Source organism: Heterodontus francisci, chromosome 1, assembly GCF_036365525.1.
Source record: "Heterodontus francisci isolate sHetFra1 chromosome 1, sHetFra1.hap1, whole genome shotgun sequence".
In the NCBI taxonomy this organism is placed as follows: domain Eukaryota; kingdom Metazoa; phylum Chordata; class Chondrichthyes; order Heterodontiformes; family Heterodontidae; genus Heterodontus; species Heterodontus francisci.
The window spans coordinates 279,915,168-279,935,761 of NC_090371.1; the positions used below are offsets into that span (position 1 = coordinate 279,915,168).

The following is a 20,594-nucleotide window of genomic DNA, read 5'->3' on the forward strand; positions in this document are numbered from 1 at the left end:
ATAGCCACTCCAGGCACTGCTTCACAAACCACTGACCACCTCCAGGCGCTTACCCCTTGTCTCTCGAGACAAGGAGGCCAAAGAAGAGAAGGGAGTGTGGTGCCTAGAGCTGATCACAGTGCTCCCGAGGTGGTCTAACTAGGGCTTTGTATAGATGAGGCATGATTTTTATCTTTATATATTATACTTATTTTTGTATTCTGGTCCTCTAGATATAAAGGCCAGCATTCCATTCGCCCTTTTGATTATTTTCCTGTTCATGACATTTTAATGATCAGTGTACCTGGACCCCCAAGTCCCTTTTGAGCCATAGAGTCATAGAATCATACAGCACAGAAACAGGCTCTTCAGCCCATCATGTCTGTGCCGGCCATCAAGCACCTAACTATTCTAATCCCATTTTCCAGCACTTGACCCATAGCCTTGTATGCTCTGGCATTTCAAGTGCTTATCTAAATACTTCTTAAATGTTGTGAGGGTTCCTGCCTCTACCACCTCTTCAGGCAGTGTGTTCCAGATTCCAACTACCCTCTGAGTGAAATTTTTTTCCCTCAAATCCGCTCTAAACCTGCTGCCCCTTACCTTAATTCTATGTCCCCTGGTTATTGACCCCTGCACTAAGGGAAAAAGTTTCTTCCTATCTAACCTATCAATGCCCCTCATAATTTTGAATACCTCAGTCATGTCCCCCCTCAGCCTTCTCTGCTCTAAGGAAAACAACCCTCGCCTTTTCAGTCTCTCTTCATAGCTGAAATGATCCAGCCCAGGCAACATCCTGGTGAATCTCCTCTGCACCCTCTCCAGTGCAATCACATCCTTCCTATAGTGTGATGCCCAGAACTGTGCACCGTACTCCAGCTGTGGCCGAACTAGCATTTTATACAACTCGATCATAACCTCCCTGCTCTTATATTCTATGCCTCGGCTAATAAAGGCAAGTATCCCATATGCCTTCCTAACCACCTTATCTACCTGTGCTGCTGCCTTCAGTGTTCCTAACCACCTTATCTACCTGTGCTGCTGCCTTCAGTGTTCTTAACCACCTTATCTACCTGTGCTGCTGCCTTCAGTGATCAATGGGCAAGTACATCAAGGTCCCTCTGACCCTCTGTACTTGCTAGGGTCCTACCATCCATTGTATATTCCCTTGCCTTGTTAGTCCTCCCAAAATGCATCACCTCACACTTCTCAGGATTAAATTCCATTTGCCACTGCTCTACCCATCTTACCAGCCTATATCGTCCTGTAATCTAAGGCTTTCCTCCTCACTATTTACGACACCACCAATTTTCGTGTCATCTGCGAACTCACTGATCATACCTCCTATATTCATGTCTAAATCATTACTGTACACTACAAACAGCAAGGGTCCCAGCACCGATCATTGTGGTACGTCACTGGTCACAGGCTTCCACTCGCAAAAACAACCCTCGACCATCACCCTCTGCCTCCTGCCACTAAGCCAATTTTGGATCCAATTTGCCAAATTTCCCTGGGTCCCATGGGCTCAAAGAACAAAGAAAATTACAGCACAGGAACAGGCCCTTCGGCCCTCCAAGCCTACGCCGATCCAAATCCTCTATCTAAACCTGTCGCCTATTTTCTAAGGGTCTGTATCTCTTTACTTCCTGCCCATTCATGTATCTGTCTAGATACATCTTAAAAGACGCTATCGTGCCCGCGTCTACCACCTCCGCTGGCAATGCGTTCCATGCACCCACCACCCTCTGCGTAAAGAACTTTCCACGCATATCCCCTTCTTACCTTCTTAACCAATCTCCCATGCAAGACCTTATCAAAAGCCTTACATGTAGACTACATCAACTGCTTCACCCTCATCTACACATCTTGTCACCACCTCGAAAAATTCAATCACGTTAGTTAGACACGATCTCCCCCTGACAAAGCCATGTTGGCTATCCCTGATTAATCCCTGCTTCTCCAAGTGGAGATTAATCCTGTTCCTCAGAATTTTTTCCAATGGTTTCCCTGCCACTGATGTTAGACTCACGAGCCTGTAGTTACCTGGTTTATCCCTGCTACCCTTCTTGAATAATGGTACCACATTCGCTGTCCTCCAGTCCCCTGGTACCTCTCCTGTTTCTCCACTGTTTCTAGCTTTTCACCATTTCTCCCTTAGTGTAGGTCCACCGTTACACCAAAGATTTTTAATGAGGAGAAATGCTTGACAGGCTGACGTGTTAGCAATTCTTATGAAAAAGTAATGGCATCATTTTGCAGGAATGATGGGAGCATGGATTACAGAATTGGCCCCTTTGTGTGTTATCGTCTCATTTTCAGCAAGTACTCCTCTTTAGAGTGTAGTGTTACCAACTCCAGCCTTCATTTGCATCCTAAAATTAATGCTAATATATGCTAATGAACTTACCTGGACTGGGCGACCGTCCCACGCCAATATTCCGGCTGGTGGCCGGAAGTTCCACGCCTTCGGATCTCCAGGAGTGGAGAAAACTGGTTCAATTAGCTGAGGGGATGGTGGGAAGGGGTCGAAGGGCAAAGAATACAAAGTTTGGGGTTGAAAGGTGGGGACTGGCAAAAATGGTTTTTCGGGGTTGTCGGGGCGGGGGGAGATGGAAATAAATTTATTGGTTGATGATTGGGGGGGTGGATCGGGTCTTTGATCTCTAATGTTGTTACTTAAATTCCATGCAGTTGTGACTTTCAAATTTAACATCAGCTTTCAGGACTGGAGGCTGTTGCTGGGGACGGAGCAGCGGCCCCCCTCTGTGTCATCGGGGGCAGCCGCTCCGCCCCCTCCCTTTAAATGAGCCCCCACACGAAATATCGCGGGGGCTCAGTGACGGCAGATCTGCATGGGCAGACTGCCGAGATCAGAGCGTGCTGCAACAGTTTGTGGTGCGCTCATAAAATTGAGCTCGACATGTCCATTCTCATGGCGATCATCGTCCCACGGCCAACCGGAAAACAAACAAACTCTTTGTTACCCAATTGGATGATTCTTGAATGTATGTCTCTTCCTCTGTTCCCATCTCCAACATTTTTATAATAAACAAAAATGTTGATAGAAAATGATTTTTAAATGCCCATGTGTTTTTTAAATGCTCCTGCTTTTTTGCTCCCAGCAGTATTTGGAATATTAATCTTCAATTCCTGGAGACTCCAGGACATTCCTGAAGGGTTGGCAACTCTGTTAGCATGGTCCCACACTAGGTGCAGAGTCCAGCAAAATTGTTCCTTGAAGTACACAACATGGCTAGATTTTTAGTGAGGGGTTTGTATGTGAGCCAAGAGCAAGGTACACACATTCCGTAACATACTTGGAGCAGTTTTGAGAAGCAGAGAACAGTCTGAAATGAAACATCCACTTCAGTAAAACAGGCTGCATCTGTGTTTTTGCTCTCAGTCGTTGACCTCATTGCTGAGCCCAGAGGACTTCTGTTTCCACAGCTTAAAGTGGAAAAGATTTCCTAACAATGACGCATGTGGCACAGAGTGACAATTCATCCATTTGAGTAGCCTTAGCATTTAAAAGTAAGTCATTTATTCGGTTCTCCCTCTCCCTCTCTCCCCTCTCTCTCAGCTCTTCAGCTTTCAGGAGCTTGCAAGCCAGCTGTGGGCCTGATGGAACGTTATAAAGAACGTGAAGCAGGAAAAGGAATTCCAACCTAGCTGCAGGCTGACTTTGGTGCCTTAAACCAGTCGAGAGGGAGAAAAAAGAAGCTACTTATTTTGAATCTTTGCATTTTAGTAGAAAGGTCAGATGTTAACATGTAGCCAATCAGTATGGAGGCGAGGTCAGGCAATGAGATCTGCTAGGTGGTTTGGTGATAGGAATATATCAAGAGCTGTAAAGCACGACAACAGCTGGAGGGCTTCAGGATACAGGCATGCTGCTGTGTGATTAGTGCGACAAATTGTACAAATGTAAGTGAAGCATTTGATAGCCGATTTTTGAAATGTTTCATATGGATACCGCGCTATCTTCTGTTAGAAGCTCAGTTTTTCTAGAACACAACATAAAGGGCAAATTAGGAATGGGCAATAATAAGATGGGTGTTAACGGGAATCGAAGAGTTTCTGATGGAACCACACCAGATGATGTTGTCTAAACTCTTCTCAGGTACACTCCAAGTAAATATAGGGGTGCAGTTGTAGGGCCTGTGCTCAACAAACCATTGGTTGACCTAGGCTGGCAAAACAAAACAACCCAATGCTAGCACCTCTTCACAGTTAAACTATCACTTGCTTTTATGTTAGCACCTTTGTCTAAATTTTCACTCACAAAACTCACAAATGAGTTCACATACAATTACTTTCTTTGAAATGCAAATATAGCAACAGTAGGAGGCCATTCAGCCCCTTAAGCCTATTCTGCCCTTCAGTTAGGTCATGGCTGATCTGTATCCTAACTCCATCTACCTGCCTTGGTTCTGTAAACCTTAATAGACCTGCAGGCTGTTGAGTTTGGACAGACTCAGTCCAGCTCTTGGTGGGCAGAGGGGGCTACAGCTCTGAACTGCCTTTTAAAAAGGAAATGTTTTATTTATTCCAACCTATTTTAGAAAGTTTGACAGTAAGGGAACACTAAAAAAACTATCAGTAATTTTTCCTCTGTTACTTTTTCGATTCAGCCTTTTAGCTTAGCGGATGCAGGAATTAAATTAAGCTTAAAAAAACAAATTTCTCTTCCCACTTTATCTACTGCAGGCACAAGTCTGGAAAGGAATTGTTGGAAAATTGCCATTAAAATTTGTCTATAATCCCTCTTGAATTGATGGATTAAATCATGTTTCATTTGTATGGGAATGACTTTTGAAGGTGAATTGGAAGATGCAGATAATCCATTAACTATTGGTGATCTACATGTTCCTTGTATTTCAACAGACTTTACAAAAAAGAAAAAAGGGACTTGCATTTTTATATCATGATCTCAGGATGTGCCAAAATGCTTTACAGCCAATGAGGTACTTTTGAAGTGTAGTCAGTGTTGTAATGTAGGGAACAAGGCAGCCAATTTGCACAAAGCAGCTGGGATTTTATCCGAGCAACGGGGGTCTTGACGTCCCGCAAAAGTGCCACTGAGAACCCGCGTCGCCCTTTCTGTGGAAGGCCTGCCAATCAGGCACTTAACAGTGGCGGGCCTTCGACGGGATCAAGGATCCTGGTGACAGATATCCCGTCAATCAGATGCCGGCAGCTCTTTAACTGAGCAGCTCCAGTGCAGAGGCAGTGGCTGCTGCTTGTGGAGCATCTACCCAAGGCCCAGGAGTGGTGCTGGACCCAGGCCACAGATCAATCAGGGCAGCAGGGTGGCTATCAGTGGGTACCCTCTCCTGATACCAGATCCCTCATTCAGGCACTAGAGCCTTTTAACAAGGGAACCCCCCCCCCCCCCCCCCCCACCCCCGCCCCGCCCCAGAGCTGCAAGCAGCCCGCACTATTTTTCCTGCTGTGCTTCCCATGCGGCTAATTGTGGCGGCAGCGAGATGAGGCCCTTAATTGGGCATTAACTGCCCAGTTAAGGGCCTCAATTGGCAGCGGGGTGGGAAGGCCATTCACAGGCTTTCCCTCCTGGACTTGATTTCGGCAGGGGTGGGAAGATTGCGGGGTCCCACCTGATTATACGCTCTCTTTGCCTGCAAATCCACCATGGGGAGAGCCTAATATTCCCTCGTGCGAGCTCCCAAAAGCAGCAATGTGATATTGATCAGTTATTCTGTTTTTGTGATGTTTATTGAGGGATAAATATTGACCAGGCCACTGGAGAGTGGAGGGGGGGATCTCCTCTGCTCTTTTTAGAAATAGTGCCATTGGATCTTTTACATCCATGTGAGAGGGCAGATGGGGACCTTGGTTTAACATCTCATCTGACAGATGGCACCTCCAACTATGCAGCACTCCCTCAGTACTGCACTGGAGTATCAGCCTAGATTTTGATGGTCATATTCTGGTGTTGAACTTGAATGGTGAAAGCATCACCCATTGAGCTATGGCTGACATTTGTCATATTGTCCCTCATGCACTTTTTCAATATAATAATATTTCCTGTTCCCTAAGTACTTGGCCTGAAAATACAATCTATACAAACAGGAAACTGGAGAGTCTGGGAGTATCTTATTTTCAGGTGCATCAATATTGAAATCGATGCCATTTTCATAGCGACAGGAGCTAAGGAAAAGCCTAACGCAAGCAGAAGGATTTGAGGAGATAGTATACTATATGAAAAGTGTCAAGCAAACAAGATTGACATAAATAAATAATTTCATTGCAAAAGGGAATTAAAATTTAAGAATGCAATGAATTGGAAAATGAAAGTTTAGAAAAAAGGAAAACCAGAAAGGAAAACTTTTGTAAAAATCAAACCAATAAGGTAAATGTTATGAAGTTTCACTCCTAATGCAGAGTCTCAGCAGGTGGGAGAGCATATGTATTGGGAGTTAGAGCAGTTAATTGTAAAGGATGGAAAATCATGTGGAGACCTGTTCAAATAAGCTAAAAAGAACAAGTAGAAATGCCTCTATGTTTAAAAAACAAAACATAGTGATCGAGAGAAATTAAGAGTAATAAAAGGCCAGGATAAAAAGGTGAAAGAAGGAAATAATGGGAACAGGTGAAAATTGAGAAATATTGCGATACATTTACTGATTCCAAACTCCCAGGTGCTGGGAGCTGGATGATGGGCGGGTCCGAGGTAGGGTTTGGCGAGAATTACATTGAATATACAGTCCTGAAATAGGCCATTTGGCCCAACCAGTCCCTGCTGGCACTTATGCTCCACTCAAGCCTCCTCCTCCATCATCTAACTATCATTATCCTCATCTGCTTATCTAGATTCCCCTTAAATACATCTATACTATCTTCTCAACCACTCCCATCGGTAGGGAGTTCCACATTCTCACCACTCTCTGGCTAAAGATGTTTCTTCTGCATTCCCTATTGGATTTCTTGGTGACTATCTTATATTGATGGCCTCTAGTTTTACTCTTCCTCACAAGTGGAAACATTTTCTCTGTGTTTACTCTATTAAAACATTTCATAATTTAATGACCTCCACAGATCACCCCTCAGTCTTCCATTTTCAAGAGAAAAGAGACACATCGGGCTGAATTTTATGCCGTCCCGGTGGATTGGATCGTGGCATGGGGGCGGTGTAAAATTGAGAAGGAGGCTCCGGGAGGCCTACATGCCCCGCTCCCGCTTCCGGCCAAGACGCCCTCCTCCCCACAAACAACCACTCCAGCCTCACCAGAGGAGGACTGATCTCCCTGGTAAGGCATGCCCAACTTACCTGGACTCCTGGCTCCATCTGGTCAGCTGGGCTGCAGTCCCAGCAATGGCCACCGCTCTCAGTGACACTGCTGGGCCTAAGAGCTGCCGGCCCGCTGATTGGTCGGCAGCTCACTGAGGCGGGACTTCCTCCCTCAAGCGGGTGAAAGTCCTGCCTCGGGACAATTAAAGCCCGGGGACCTGTAAAATGCAGGATGGGTCCCCGGGCAAAGCAGAAGTGGGTTTGCCACCAACTTTTACGTCAGTGGCGAATTCCCGTCCGCCAAAGGTAAAATCCATCCCATCCTGTTCAAACTTTCCTGATAGATATAACCTCACAGTTTTAGTATCCTCATTGGAAATCTTTTTTGCACTCTCTCCAGTGCCTCTACACCCTTTTTATAACATCGTGACAAAAACTGTACATAGTACTCCAAGTGTAACCAAGGTTTGATACTAGTTTTATATAACTTCTTCAGTTTTCAGTTCTATCCCTCTAGAAATAAACCTTGGTTGGCTTGCTTTTTTTTTTAACAGCCTTATTAACCTGCGCACCACTTTGTGATTTTGTAAATCTAGATAAATTACATCTACTGTGTCACCCTTGTCTACTCACTCTGTTATCTCTTCAAAGAAGTCAATTAGATAAGTCAAGCAAGACTTTCCCTTTTGAAATCCATGCTGACCATTCATTATATTTTATGTTTTCTAGGAAGAAATGTAGGACTGACATTTCAGGTCGATGGCTTTTCATCAAAACCCAGAATACGTAGTATTTTGCTTTTAGTATCCCACTGTTAGGCACAGTGACGATGGATCTTCACTGGGGCAGGATTTCTGTTCGACTCACACCTGTTTCCTGACCTTGCTGATTGCAGAGAGTATTATCAGGATTGGGGGAAAGCATCAAAGGAACAGGAGTGGGCCATTCAGCCCCTCGGGGGGAATTTTATGCTCTCCCCAGCGTTGGGTTTGGAGAGGGGGAGAGCATTTAAACGGGGGAGATGATGGCGAGGGGGGGAATCGTCACCTTACCGCCTCCACCCAAATTAAGTCTGGGGCAGGAAGGCCTGTGAATGACCTTCCCTCCCCGACACCAATCGATGCCCTTAAGTGGACAATTAATGCCTAATTAAGGGTCTTAACCTGCTGCCGATGGTAATAACCCAGCAGAAGGTGGGCCTGTCGTTGCACGGGCAGCATGCCAAGCAAACTCTTGTGGGTTGCTTGCTGGCTCTGGTGGAGGGGTGGGGGTGGGAGTCCATTGTTAAAAGGTACTTGGTGCCCGACTCAGAGACATCAGGAAGGGGGAAGCCTGCTGAAAGCCACCCCCTCTGCCCTTGCTGCCGACACCCCCCTAGAACCCCTCCCCTGCGATCCCCACCTCGCAAAACCCCTCCTGCGCTGACTTACCTATGGCCTGGGTCCAGTGCCTCCGGTGAGTCTGTAGTGGTGCTGCTCAGTTAAAGACCTGCCGGCCTCTGATTGGCTGACAGCTTTCAGCAGGTGGGACTTCCTTTGCTGGGGAAGTCCTGCCGCTGTCCACTTAAATGCCTATTGGCACATAATCTGGCGGGCCTTCCCCAGAGGAGGCAATGTGGGGCTCTCACCGGTGCTTTAGCCGGTCGTGGAGACCCACATCGCCAAGATAAAAATCCCGGCCCTCATGTCTGTTTTGCCATTTAGTTAGATCATGTTTGACCTGTACATTACCTCCATTTACCCAGGATTGTGATGCAGAGTGGGGTGTAGGTAGAGAGGAAAGTCGCTGTCATACCTGCTGCAGCGGAGTATAGCCGACAGGGCACCTGACGAATAAAACCATTTTTATAAAGTTCACGTTTTAAAATTCCTGCTTGCCCGAGTGCGATCAATTGCCCTACTGTGGACATAAGGAAAGAGGATAAAATAACCATAGTTGTAGGACTGTGACACCGACCACTCTCTGGTGTGCAGCAAAGTTAGACTCAAACCGAAGAAGCTGTATCACTCCAAGCCGAAGGGCCGCCCACGCATTAACACTGACAGAATTTCTTATCCGCAGCTGTTACATAAGTTTCGAAATCCACTTGAAAAAGCCCTTCAAAACACTCCTACAGAGGATGCAGAGACCAAGTGGGCCCACATCAGAGACGTCATCTATGACTCAGCAATGACCACCTATGACAAACATGTGAAGCAGAATGCAGACTGGTTTCAATCTCACTTTGAAGAGCTGGAACCTGTCATAGCCACTAAGCGCATTGCACTGTTGAACTACAAGAAAGCCCCCAGCGAGTTAACATCCGTAGCACTTAAAGTAGCCAGAAGCGATGCACAAAGAACAGCCAGGTGCTGTGCAAATGACTACTGGCAACACCTAAACAGTCTTATTCAGCTGGCCTCCAACACCGGAGAAACATCAGAGGAATGTATGATGGCATTAAGAGGGCTTTTGGGCCAACCCTCAAGAAGATCTCCCCCCTCAAATCTAAATCAGGGGAAACGATCACTGACCAACGCAAGCAAATGGACCGCTGGGTGGAGCACTACCTAGAACTGTACTCCAGGGAAAATGTTGTCACTGATACCGCCCTCAATGCAGCCCAGTCTCTGCCAGTCATGGATGAGCTGTCGAACAGCCAACAAAATTGGAACTCAGTGATGCCATTGATTCTCTAGCCAGTGGAAAAGCCCATGGGAAGGACAGCATTACCCAGAAATAATCAAGAGTGCCAAGCCTGCTATACTCTCAGCACTCCATGAACTGCTTTGCCTGTGCTGGGATGAGGGAGCAGTACCACAGGACATGCGCGATGCCAATATCATCACCCTCGATAAGAACAAGGGTGACCTCGGTGACTGCAACAACTACCGTGGAATCTCCCTGCTCAGCATAGTGGGGAAAGTCTTCACTCAAGTTGTTTTAAACAGGCTCCAGAAGCTGGCTGAGCGTGTCTACCCTGAGGCACAGTGCGGCTTTCGAGCAGAGAGATCCACCATTGACATGCTGCTCTCCCTTCGCCAGCTACAGGAGAAATGCCGCGAACAACAGATGCCCCTCTACGTTGCTTTCATTGATCTCACCAAAGTCTTTGACCTTGTCAGCAGACGTGGTCTCTTCAGACTACTAGCAAAGATTGGATGTCCGCCAAAGCTACTAAGTATCATCACCTCATTCCATGACAATATGAAAGGCACAATTCAGCATAGCGGCGCCTCATCAGACCCCTTTCCAATCCTGAGTGGCGTGAAACAGGGCTGTGTTCTCGCACCTACACTGTTTGGGATCTTCTTCTCCCTTCTGCTCTCACATGCGTTCAAGTCTTCAGAAGAAGGAATTTTCCTCCACACAAGATCAGATGGCAGGTTGTTCAACCTTGCCCGTCTTACAGCGAAGACCAAAGTACGGAAAGTCCTCATCAGGGAACTCCTCTTTGCTGACGATGCTGCATTAACATCCCACACAGAAGAGTGTCTGCAGAGACTCATCGACAGGATTGCGGCTGCCTGCAATGAATTTGACCTAACCATCAGCCTCAAGAAACGAACATCACGGGACAGGACGTCAGAAATGCTCCACCCATCAATATCAGCGACCGCGCTCTGGAAGTGATTCAAGAGTTCACCTATTTAGGCTCAACTATCACCAGTAACCTGTCTCTCAATGCAGAAATCAACAAGCGCATGGGAAAGGCGTCCACTGCTATGTCCAGACTGGCCAGGATGGTGTGGGAAAATGGCGCACGGACACGGAACACAAAAGTCCGAGTGTTTCAAGCCTGTGTCCTCAGTACCTTGCTCTACGGCAGCGAGGCCTGGACAACGTATGTCAGCCAAGAGCGATGCCTCAACTCATTCCATCTTCGCTGCCTCCGGAGACTCCTTGGCATCAGGTGGCAGGATCGTATCTCCAATACAGAAGTCCTCGAGGCGGCCAACATCCCCAGCTTATACACACTACTGAGTCAGCGGCGCTTGAGGTGGCTTGGCCATGTGAGCCGCATGGAAGATGGCAGGATCCCCAAGGACACATTGTACAGCGAGCTCGCCATTGGTATCAGACCCACCGGCCGTCCATGTCTCCGCTTTAAAGACATCTGCAAATGCGACATGCAGTCCTGTGACATTGATCACAAATCGTGGGAGTCAGTTGCCAGTGATCGCCAGAGCTGTCGGACAGCCATAAAGGCGGGGCTAAAGAGTGGCGAATCGAAGAGATTTAGCAGTTGGCAGGAAAAAAGACAGAAGCACAAGGAAAGAGCCAACTGTGTAACAGCCCCGACAACCAATTTTATCTGTAGCACCTGTGGAAGAGTCTGTCACTCTAGAATTGGCCTTTATAGCCACTCCAGGCGCTGTTCCACAAACCACTGACCACCTCTAGGCACTGACCCATTGTCTCTCGAGACAAGGAGGCAAAAGAAAGAAAGTGTAGGAGCAGTGGTTTATGTGTGGTTTGTAATAGTACTTTAAGAGTTCCGTGGCTGATTGTGCAACATGCGCCACAATCAGGGGCGACACCTTGCATTGGAGCTCCAACTAGGTCAAGCTGTTTAGTTGAGAATGTGGGTTTGTACTGATACATCTCTTGAGTTTGTTGACTCAGGATGTTGGCCTTGTTTGTCTGTGAGGCTTCCCATGGAAACCCCTGATGCCCAGAGGTTTCTCTCTGCTGTCCGTCACGTGACCTTACTCCCTGATTCAAACCTTGTACCATAGCCAGAACTTGGCTCTTTCTTTCCCTAGACTTCCATCAACTTACTTTGAGGATTCAGCATCTCTCCCCCTTATGCCGCCTTCCTCTCACTCTTCCAGGGAAGAAGAAATGCTTGAACTTGCTACTCAATCTGTCCCTTCCCAACAGAGAAACCCCCACAATCAAACTGGTATGGTTTACTCAAATGGCCTCCATGTTGTCGAACCAAAATTCATGCTAGTGTGTATACCCTAGCCAGCATTTTCCCAACTGTCCTGCTCATCCCTCATTTCAACATCCTGAGGATGCAGGAATGTGGAAAAGTGTGTTGGATGGTGTATTGAAGGTTCAGAAAGAAGTAGGTTCAGCATTGATGCAGTGAGAGTATTGCGTACAGTTCAGTTCGCTGCATTATGGGAAGGATGTGATCGCAGTCGAGTGGGTGGAGAGAAGATTTACTAGGATGTTGCCAGGAATGGAGAATTTTAACCATGAGGAAAGATTGGATAGGCTGCGGTTGTTTTCTTTGGAACAGAGGGAACTGAGGGCCGATTTAATTGAGGTGTATAAAATTATGAGGGGCCTGGATAGGGCTCCGGACCAAGAGTTGGAAAGTAGGATTAGGCTGGATAACTTTTTTTCAGCAGGCACTGAGTCTATGGGCCGAATGGCCTCCTTCTCTGCTGTAAATTATGTATGTTTCTATTGATAAAGTAGAGAAACATTGCTACAGAGAAAGAGGTTAGCAACTGGATGAGAGAAGAATCACCTATCTGATGATAGCTTTTACTTGGATCCTGTCCAATGTTGTTGGAAGAACATTACATGAAACGGGAATAATTTTCACGTCTTAGACAGGTTTGAGTTTTATCGAGAGTTAAGAGTCTACTGTGTATCACAAGATGAGATTACTTCCCTGAAATCACCCTGGGTGTAGCGTAAGGATGTAAAGGGTTAATACCAAAGACAGTAAGAAAGACCCCTCCCACTGTCCGAGTGATGATGTAACTGTCACATGAGATAGGCTTAAGGAGAAGAAGAAGGTATAGCAGCACGAAGGATGCTAGCTGAGATGGCTTGTGGAGAGTGTATATAGTAACTGTAAATAATAGAGTCGTTAGTTAACCTTTAGCGGAGTCAAAGACTTTCTCTAGAATGCCCCGCAACGCTACTAATATAAAAACAACTAAACCCAACAGTGCGTTTATTTTTACATTGTGATGTTCAGTGTGGTGGTTTTATCCTTTTTTTTAATTGATAACAGCTGTCCTGGTGATAACACCAACCAGTGCACTTAGTCATTGATGAGGGCTGACATCCCACCCATTCCTAATGTCCTTTGATTATTTTACAGTATTTATTTTTGCCTTACTAATTTCTAGCCATAGTACTGGTTAATTCAGCAGAATATATACTGTAAAGCTGGGCGCGGCCTGAGAAAGAATTAGCATTTATGTCGTGCCTTTTATGACCCAGGATGTCTCAAAGTGCTTTACAGCCAATGAAGTACTTTTGAAGTGTAGTCACTATTGTTATGCAGGAAACGCAGCAGCCAATTTACACACAGCAAGCTCCTACATACAGCAAGTGATGATGACCAGATTGTCTGTTTTTAGTAATTGTTAATTGAGGGCTAAACATTGGCCAGGATACCGGGGAGAACTCCCCTGCTCTTCCCCCAAAAAAGTGCCATGGGATCTTTTACATCCACCTGAGAGAGCAGACAGGGCTTCATCTGAAAGATGGATTTAGAGTGTGAGCCCCTGAGTGCCCAGATCTTTGACTTGTTATTATCAGTTCACTGATGTAAACTGGGCTGTCTTTTGGCGATGAATTCGGTTAGGCTTTATTAATCTTTAATTTTTGTGTAGTGTGGTTCTGGGAAGATACTTTCTTGTAAAAGGATTAGTTCAGAGTAAACAGCCCTCTTTGACCTCAGTGATACCATCAAAAAGATTTGTCCAAGTATTTTCTCCAGTATCTGAAATTCCTTTCGCTTATTCTTGCCCCTCTTTTTCCCGACCAGAACCCCTACAATGTTGGTTGGCACATTAGAAGGGGGTGGGGGGGGCCTGAGAAAGCAGCACTTCATGTCAACAGATTAAAACTGCTTTGTTGTTGCACATCATGTCCATAACTAAACAATTTCAGAGGCAAAGCTATGAGTATGCTGCATTTTAAATCATTCAAGTGAAAGATCCCATACCCTTCCCTCCCTCTTTTATGTGACAGCAGCCTAAGTTAGTTTTTTTGCTTTAAATTGTGAAATGTTGGCAGGAATGCTTATTGCAGAGTCAATACCAAGTTATTTTTGACTGATGGATTTGAGTCAGCATCCAGAAACAAAGCAATAAGACTAATCAATCTGTAATGCTAGATGCAGTGATTTAATCATTCTACTAATCTTATGTTTCCTCTGTTTACCAACCTCAAAATTGCTTTGCGTGACAGTTTTTCCAGATGACAAAGTCCCTTTAAATAACCAATTGTGATGGAGGTAGATAATGGGACTTTAAGCAGTCCCTCGAGATAGATAGTGGGACATTAACAGCCGCCAGAAACAGATAATAGAGCATTAAGTAGGCCTTTGAGCTAGTTATTGGGAAATTAAGTGATCCTGAAATTGTCTGTCGGGACAGGTAAATCAAAACTTTCGTTTCCTTGAACAAAGTGAGACATCTGTTCACCTTCAGGTTGCTACCCTCCAGGATTGCCCTGGAGTCTCCAGGAATTAAAAGATAATCTTCAGGACACTGCCGCGAGTCAAACCCGAAAGAAAAATGTTTTTAGGTTTCATTTTCTTTGAACATTTTTGTTTATTAGTTATAAAAATATTTGGGCATCTGTAAACAAAGTCTTTTTGACTGACATTACAGTCGAGTAATGTAGTCTGTTTGCTTTCCAATTGCTACAGGAGTACGGTGCCCTATTAGGATGGATGTGTCAGGCGACGAATGGCATGGAGGGGCGGGAATGGGGAAGGAGGTCATGTGATGAAACCTCCAGGAATACGTCCAACCAGAGTTGGCAACCCTAGTTCACCTCATGATATATACAAACGCTCGTGGAAGAATTCTAGTTGCAGTATTATATCAATGTACATGGCAATTGAATCAGAATGGCGGAAAGGCACTGCTCTGTAAACTGGGCCGATTAATTAACTGGTTGTATCTTTCTAAAAATATTTGCATTATCTCTCTTATGAACTGCAGCTGGTGGCTAATTTCAAACTAACATTGCTGATGCCTCCTCAGATAGGGCTTTGCCTGATTGACTGATAGGAGTGACATTAAGTTGCCCCAGTGTAGTGAAACATCAGCATAAAATCAATATGACAAGTGCCCTTGTAAGGCACCATTAGTATAATAAATAACCAACCAGAAAAAAATCCAATTGAATAACATGTTTTATAAGCAACAGAAAATGAAACTACAAGTAGGTTGGTTGTTGTGATCTGGAATGCGCTGCCCAAAAGGGCAGTTGAAGGAGATTCAAAAATAACTTTGAAAAGGAATTGGATAAATACCTGAAAAAGAGAATTTGCAGGGCTATTGGGGAAAGAGCAGGGAAGTGGGACTGGGCGGATAGATCTTTCAAAGAACCAACAGAAGCATGATGGGCAGAATGGCCTCATTCCATGCTGTATCATTATATGAAAATAGAATATAGTCACTGGCATCTACAATACTCTCACACCCTGTGGTGCCCACCATTGGGGAAAGCCACAAATGTACTGCTGGGCACTGCACGCGCCCTCTCCAGGACCCTTCAGGCCGGGCCAAGGACTGTGGAAGAGAGGCAGGCAGTCAGAGCGACCTCCTTGGATAGGTCCTTCTACCGGAAGACCTTAAGGAAGGAGTTCATGCATGCTTCCGGACTGAGGGAGGCCTTTTCAACCTCAGGCGTCTTCAAGCTCACACAAAGACACAGGAAAAACTCATCCGTGACCATCTTTTCGCCGATGACTGTGCTCTCCTGGTCCACAGTCACTCAGACCTGCAACGTATAACAACACATTTTTCCCAGGTAGCACAACTCTTCGGACTAAAAATCAGTTTCAAGAAAACAGAAGTCCTGCATCAGTCTGCACCCCAAGAAGAATATAGACCACCAAGTGTTGTCATCGAGGGAACCGAGCTGAATGCGATTTACTTACTTGGGGAGCGTCATCTCGTTTGATGCCACCATAGACAAGGAAGTGGACAATAGGCTCTCAAAAGCAAACAGTACATTCGGCAGACTCTACAAATGTGTGTGGAGCAACCACAGCCTCAGAGCACAGACCAAACTCAAAGTGTACAAAGCCGTAGTCCTCACTGCCCTTCTGTATGGCGCCGAGTCATGAGTCCTATACTGCCATCATGTACACCTTCTAGAGCACATCCATCAGTGCTGCCTCCGCAGCATCCTCAAAATCCAATGGCAGGACCGCCTCTCAAACATTGAAGTCCTGGAAACAGCCAACATCACCAGCATTGAGGCCATCCTCCTGCATTGGGCAGGTCAAGTTGCCTGGATGGACGACAGTCACCTGCCCAAGATCGTGTTGTATGGAGAGCTGACCATGGGTAAAAGGAACAGAGGGGTCCCATGCAAACATTTCAAGGACTCCCTGAAGAAGTGTGTGCCACATCGACCATCAAAGCGCAGGCCATAGATCGTGATGCCTGGAGATGCTACATCAGGAGGGTACAGACACTTTTGAGACTGAGCGGAGAACCAGCATGAAAGAGAAAAGGAGGAGACGGATAGATCCAATTGCCCTCAGCAGCGACTACACCTTCACGTACTCGCTGTGGGAGAATCTGCTGGTCACGGATAGGCCCGACTAGCTACCAGCGGGCCTGCAATCGATGACTACAGCCTTCCCAAAATCTTTGTCTGCGAAGAAATGCCAAGAGAAGAGCTTATTTGTCACTCCTAGCCATATATAGCAATGTAAAGCACTTAACAGTGTTACGACCACATGGTGAGGGGTGTGGGTGGTTCCCACGGTTCAACTTCCACTGACCACCACAAGTCTTTTTGGTTATTAGGGTTTAGCTTCTTTGTGTTTTATTTGTCAAATAATCAGTGACAGCTTTCTTGTAGGTTAAAACAGAAGATTAATTATTTATTGATCATTACGCCTTATCCCGAAATTGTCGCAACCTCATCCTCTCACGCATTCACTCGCATGCACACACACAAACACAAGAGACAGATAGAGAGGAAAAGGGGTGTGTGGTTTTCAAGTGAGGTAGGGTTTCTGGATTCATGGCAAACCTGTTGAATTCTCTCGGAAGTTAAGTTCTCGCTGGTTGCAGGCCTGAGGTATTTGCAGATTTCTCTCTTGCCGCACACGCATCTTCCACTTGGAACCTCTGGGTTGTAGCAAGACTGGGGTTCAGCAGGGTAGGGATTTTTGGCTGCATTCTATTGCACTGTGGTGCCACACATTGAATCTCCAACAGACTACATCACCGTGACAGCCCACTCTCAGTTGAAATGTTATTTTTTGTAAAGTGCTCGGGCTGGATCTCTCTTTCAATTGCCACGCCGTCATCAACAGCTCTTATAACTGAATGCAGTACTAAAGAAGCTCTGTAGAATGGACCTGAGACCATTAGGCATAAGGTTGAGAATGCCCAAATTCACAGGGACTCTTGCAGTAGCAGAGAGGAGATATTCATCCCAGCTCAGAGGTGTAAGGCTTTCACACTGTGCCACTCGGTCTCAAGTAAGCTCAGAACCTGCCTTAAAGTGCGGTACTGACTGAAGGTCAAATCCATTGCTTTACTTTACTTAAATTGCATGGGGTTAACTATTTCTACTTTGACTAGTTATGCTTAAAAAACCACTAACTTCTGGATGTCATGTCATCTCTAAATCTTTATACATTAAGACTACTGTCTGCCTTGAAATGATTTCAAAACCTTAATCTAACTGAGGGTTCAGGTAACATTGGTGAGCTCTGAAAATAAGGTATATAACCGACAACAACTATCCAAACCTCCACAGCAAGAGTAGTGAAGAATTCACTCAAGGGATTTATTTTTTGTGATTATGCCTCAGTGAAGTGTGTTGGGACATTTGTTGCAGTAGTATTGTACATTACAGATGAGGCCATTTGGCCCAAGCTGTCCAAACCAACGCTTTGCGGAGCGATCCAATTAGTCCCACTCCCCACACTTACGGCATACCCAGCAAATTTATCAAATTCCCTTTTGAAAATTGCTACTGAATCTATCTCCATCTCCCCTTCAGGCAGTGCATTCCAGATCATGACAACTCACTGTGTAAAAGGAAATCTTTCCTCACCTCCCAATGGCTTCTTTTTTTGCCAATTATCTTAAATCTGTTCCTTCTGGTTATTGATTCCCCTCCCCCACCAACCAGTGGAAACTATTTCTTCCTATTTACTCTATCAAAACTCTCCATAATTTTGAACATTTCTATGGAATCTCCCCTTAACCTTCCTTGCTCTGAGAAAATTCCCAGTTTATTTAGTCTTTCCATTGCCATTTTCTCTTTCCAGAGACTGAGTAGCCTGCTGTTTATTGCCAGCATTTAGTATCTCTGTAACCTCCTCCAACCTTACTAACCTCTGAAATCTACTCCAATCTGGCCTCTAATGCATCCCTGATTTTCATCACTCTACCACTGGCAGCCGTGTCTTCAGCTGTCTAGGTCCTAAACTCTGGAATTCTCTCCTTAAATCTGTCCACCTCTCTCTTCTTCATTAAGATGTGCTGTAATGATTCTATGACTCTTAAGACATTCCATAAAACCCACCTCTTTTACCAAAGTTTTGGTCACCTATCCTAATGTTTCCTTAGCAGTATGTTTCCAGTCCAATGAGAAAGGAGGCACTGCTAGACCTGCTTCTTGGGCCAAGTGGATCACATGTCAGTCGGAGAACATTTGGGGGACAGTGATGATTTATCATAAGGTTTAGGCTGACTATGGTAAAGGACAAAGAACACTCCAGAGTAAGAATACTTAACTGGGGGAAAGCCAACTACAATGGGGTAAGAATGGATCTGGAACGAATAAACTGAAGCCAAAGGTTGGCAGAAAAAATGGTAGCAGAACAATAGACTACCTTCAAAGAAGAGATAGTTCAGGCACAGTCAAGGCATATTCCTTCAAAAGGGAAAGGTAGAGTAAACAAAGCCAGAGCTCCCTGGATAACTAAAGAGATAGAAATTAAGATAAAGATGAGAAAAGTGTGCTTATGACAGATGTCAGGTAGTAAATACTATTGAGAACCAGGTTGAATATAAAAGGTTCAGAGGGAAGTGAAAAAGCAAATAAGAGAAGCAAAGAGAGAGTATGAAAACAGACTGGCAGCTAACATAAAAGGGAATCCCAAAGTCTTCTATCGACATATAAATAGTCAAAGGGTGGTAAAAGGAGGGGTGGGGCCAATTAGAGACCAAAAAGGGGATTTACACATGGAGGCAGAGGGCATAGCTGAGGTATTAAATGAATACTTTGCATCTGTCTTTACCGAGGAAGAAGATACAACCCAGGCCATGGTGAAAGAGAAGGTAATTCAGACACTTAGAAGGGTTTAAAATTAATTAGGAGGAGGTATTGGATAGGCTTAGATAGTGCTTAAAGTGGATAAGGCACCAGGACCAGATGAGATACATCCAAGGACACTGAGGGAAGTGAGAGGAAATTGCAGAGGCACTGGCCATAATTTTTCAGTCTGCCTTAGACTCGGGTGGTGCCAGATGATCGGAGAATTGCAAATGTTACACCCTTGTTCAAAAAAGGGTGTAAAGATTAGCCCAGCAACTAAAGGCCAGTCAGTTTAACTTCGGTGGTGGGGAAACTTCTAGAAAAAATAATTTGGGACAAAATTAATAATCACATGGACAAACGTGGGTAAATGAAAAAAAGCCAGCATGGATTTTTTAAGGGAAAATTGTGTTTAACTAACTTGCTGGAGTTTTTTGAAGAGGTAATAGAATGGGTTGATGAGGGCAATGCAGTTGATGTGGTGTATATGGACTTCCAAAAGGCATTTGATAAAATGCCACATAATAGGCTTGTGAGCAAAGTTATAGCTCATGGAATAAAAGGGACGGTAGCAACATGGATATGGAATTGGCTGTGTACCAGGAAACAAACAGTGGTGGTTAATGGATGTTTTTCGGGCTGGAGGAAGGTTTGTAGTGGAGTTCCCCAGGGGTAAGTGTTGGGACCCTTGCTTTTCCTGATATATATTAATGACCTAGTCCTTGGAGTACGGGGCACAATTTCAAAGTTTACAGATGATACGAAGCATTATGAACTATGAGGAGGATAGTGTAGAACTTCAAAAATACATAGACAAGTTGCTGGAATGGGCAGACAGGTGGCAGATAAAGTTCAATGTGGAGAAATGTGAAGTGATTCATTTTGATAGGAAGAACATGGAGAGACAATATAAAATAAACGCCACAATTCTAACGAGGGTTGTCATGCCAGGCCCCCACCTGCCAAGAATGAGGCAAATTAATTTTGTCATGAACATCGATTTTAAACTGTTACTGGAGTGAGTGGAGGACTTCTTGAACAGATCAGCTGTGGCTGGAAAAGACATTTGCATATTAACAGACGGTGTTTGGAAGGACAAAGCAGCCATTCCCTGATATTAAACCCACATGGATTTTTGATCACCAGACGTTGAAGGTGG

General features: G+C 45.1%; 1 protein-coding gene across 10 annotated transcripts in view; it reads left to right on the forward strand.

Annotated features, from left to right (window-relative positions):
* bmpr1ba (bone morphogenetic protein receptor, type IBa) overlaps positions 1–20,594 on the forward strand; it is a 471,306-nt gene that overhangs the window by 323,274 nt on the left and 127,438 nt on the right. The window contains exon 1 of one of the 10 annotated variants that reach the window (XM_068046118.1): positions 3,580–3,906. The exons of the other annotated variants lie outside the window; for them this stretch is intronic. The gene's annotated coding sequence lies outside the window, so the exon portion shown is untranslated. Of the gene's footprint in view, positions 1–3,579; positions 3,907–20,594 lie in introns of those variants that run through there. 10 annotated transcript variants of the gene reach the window in all.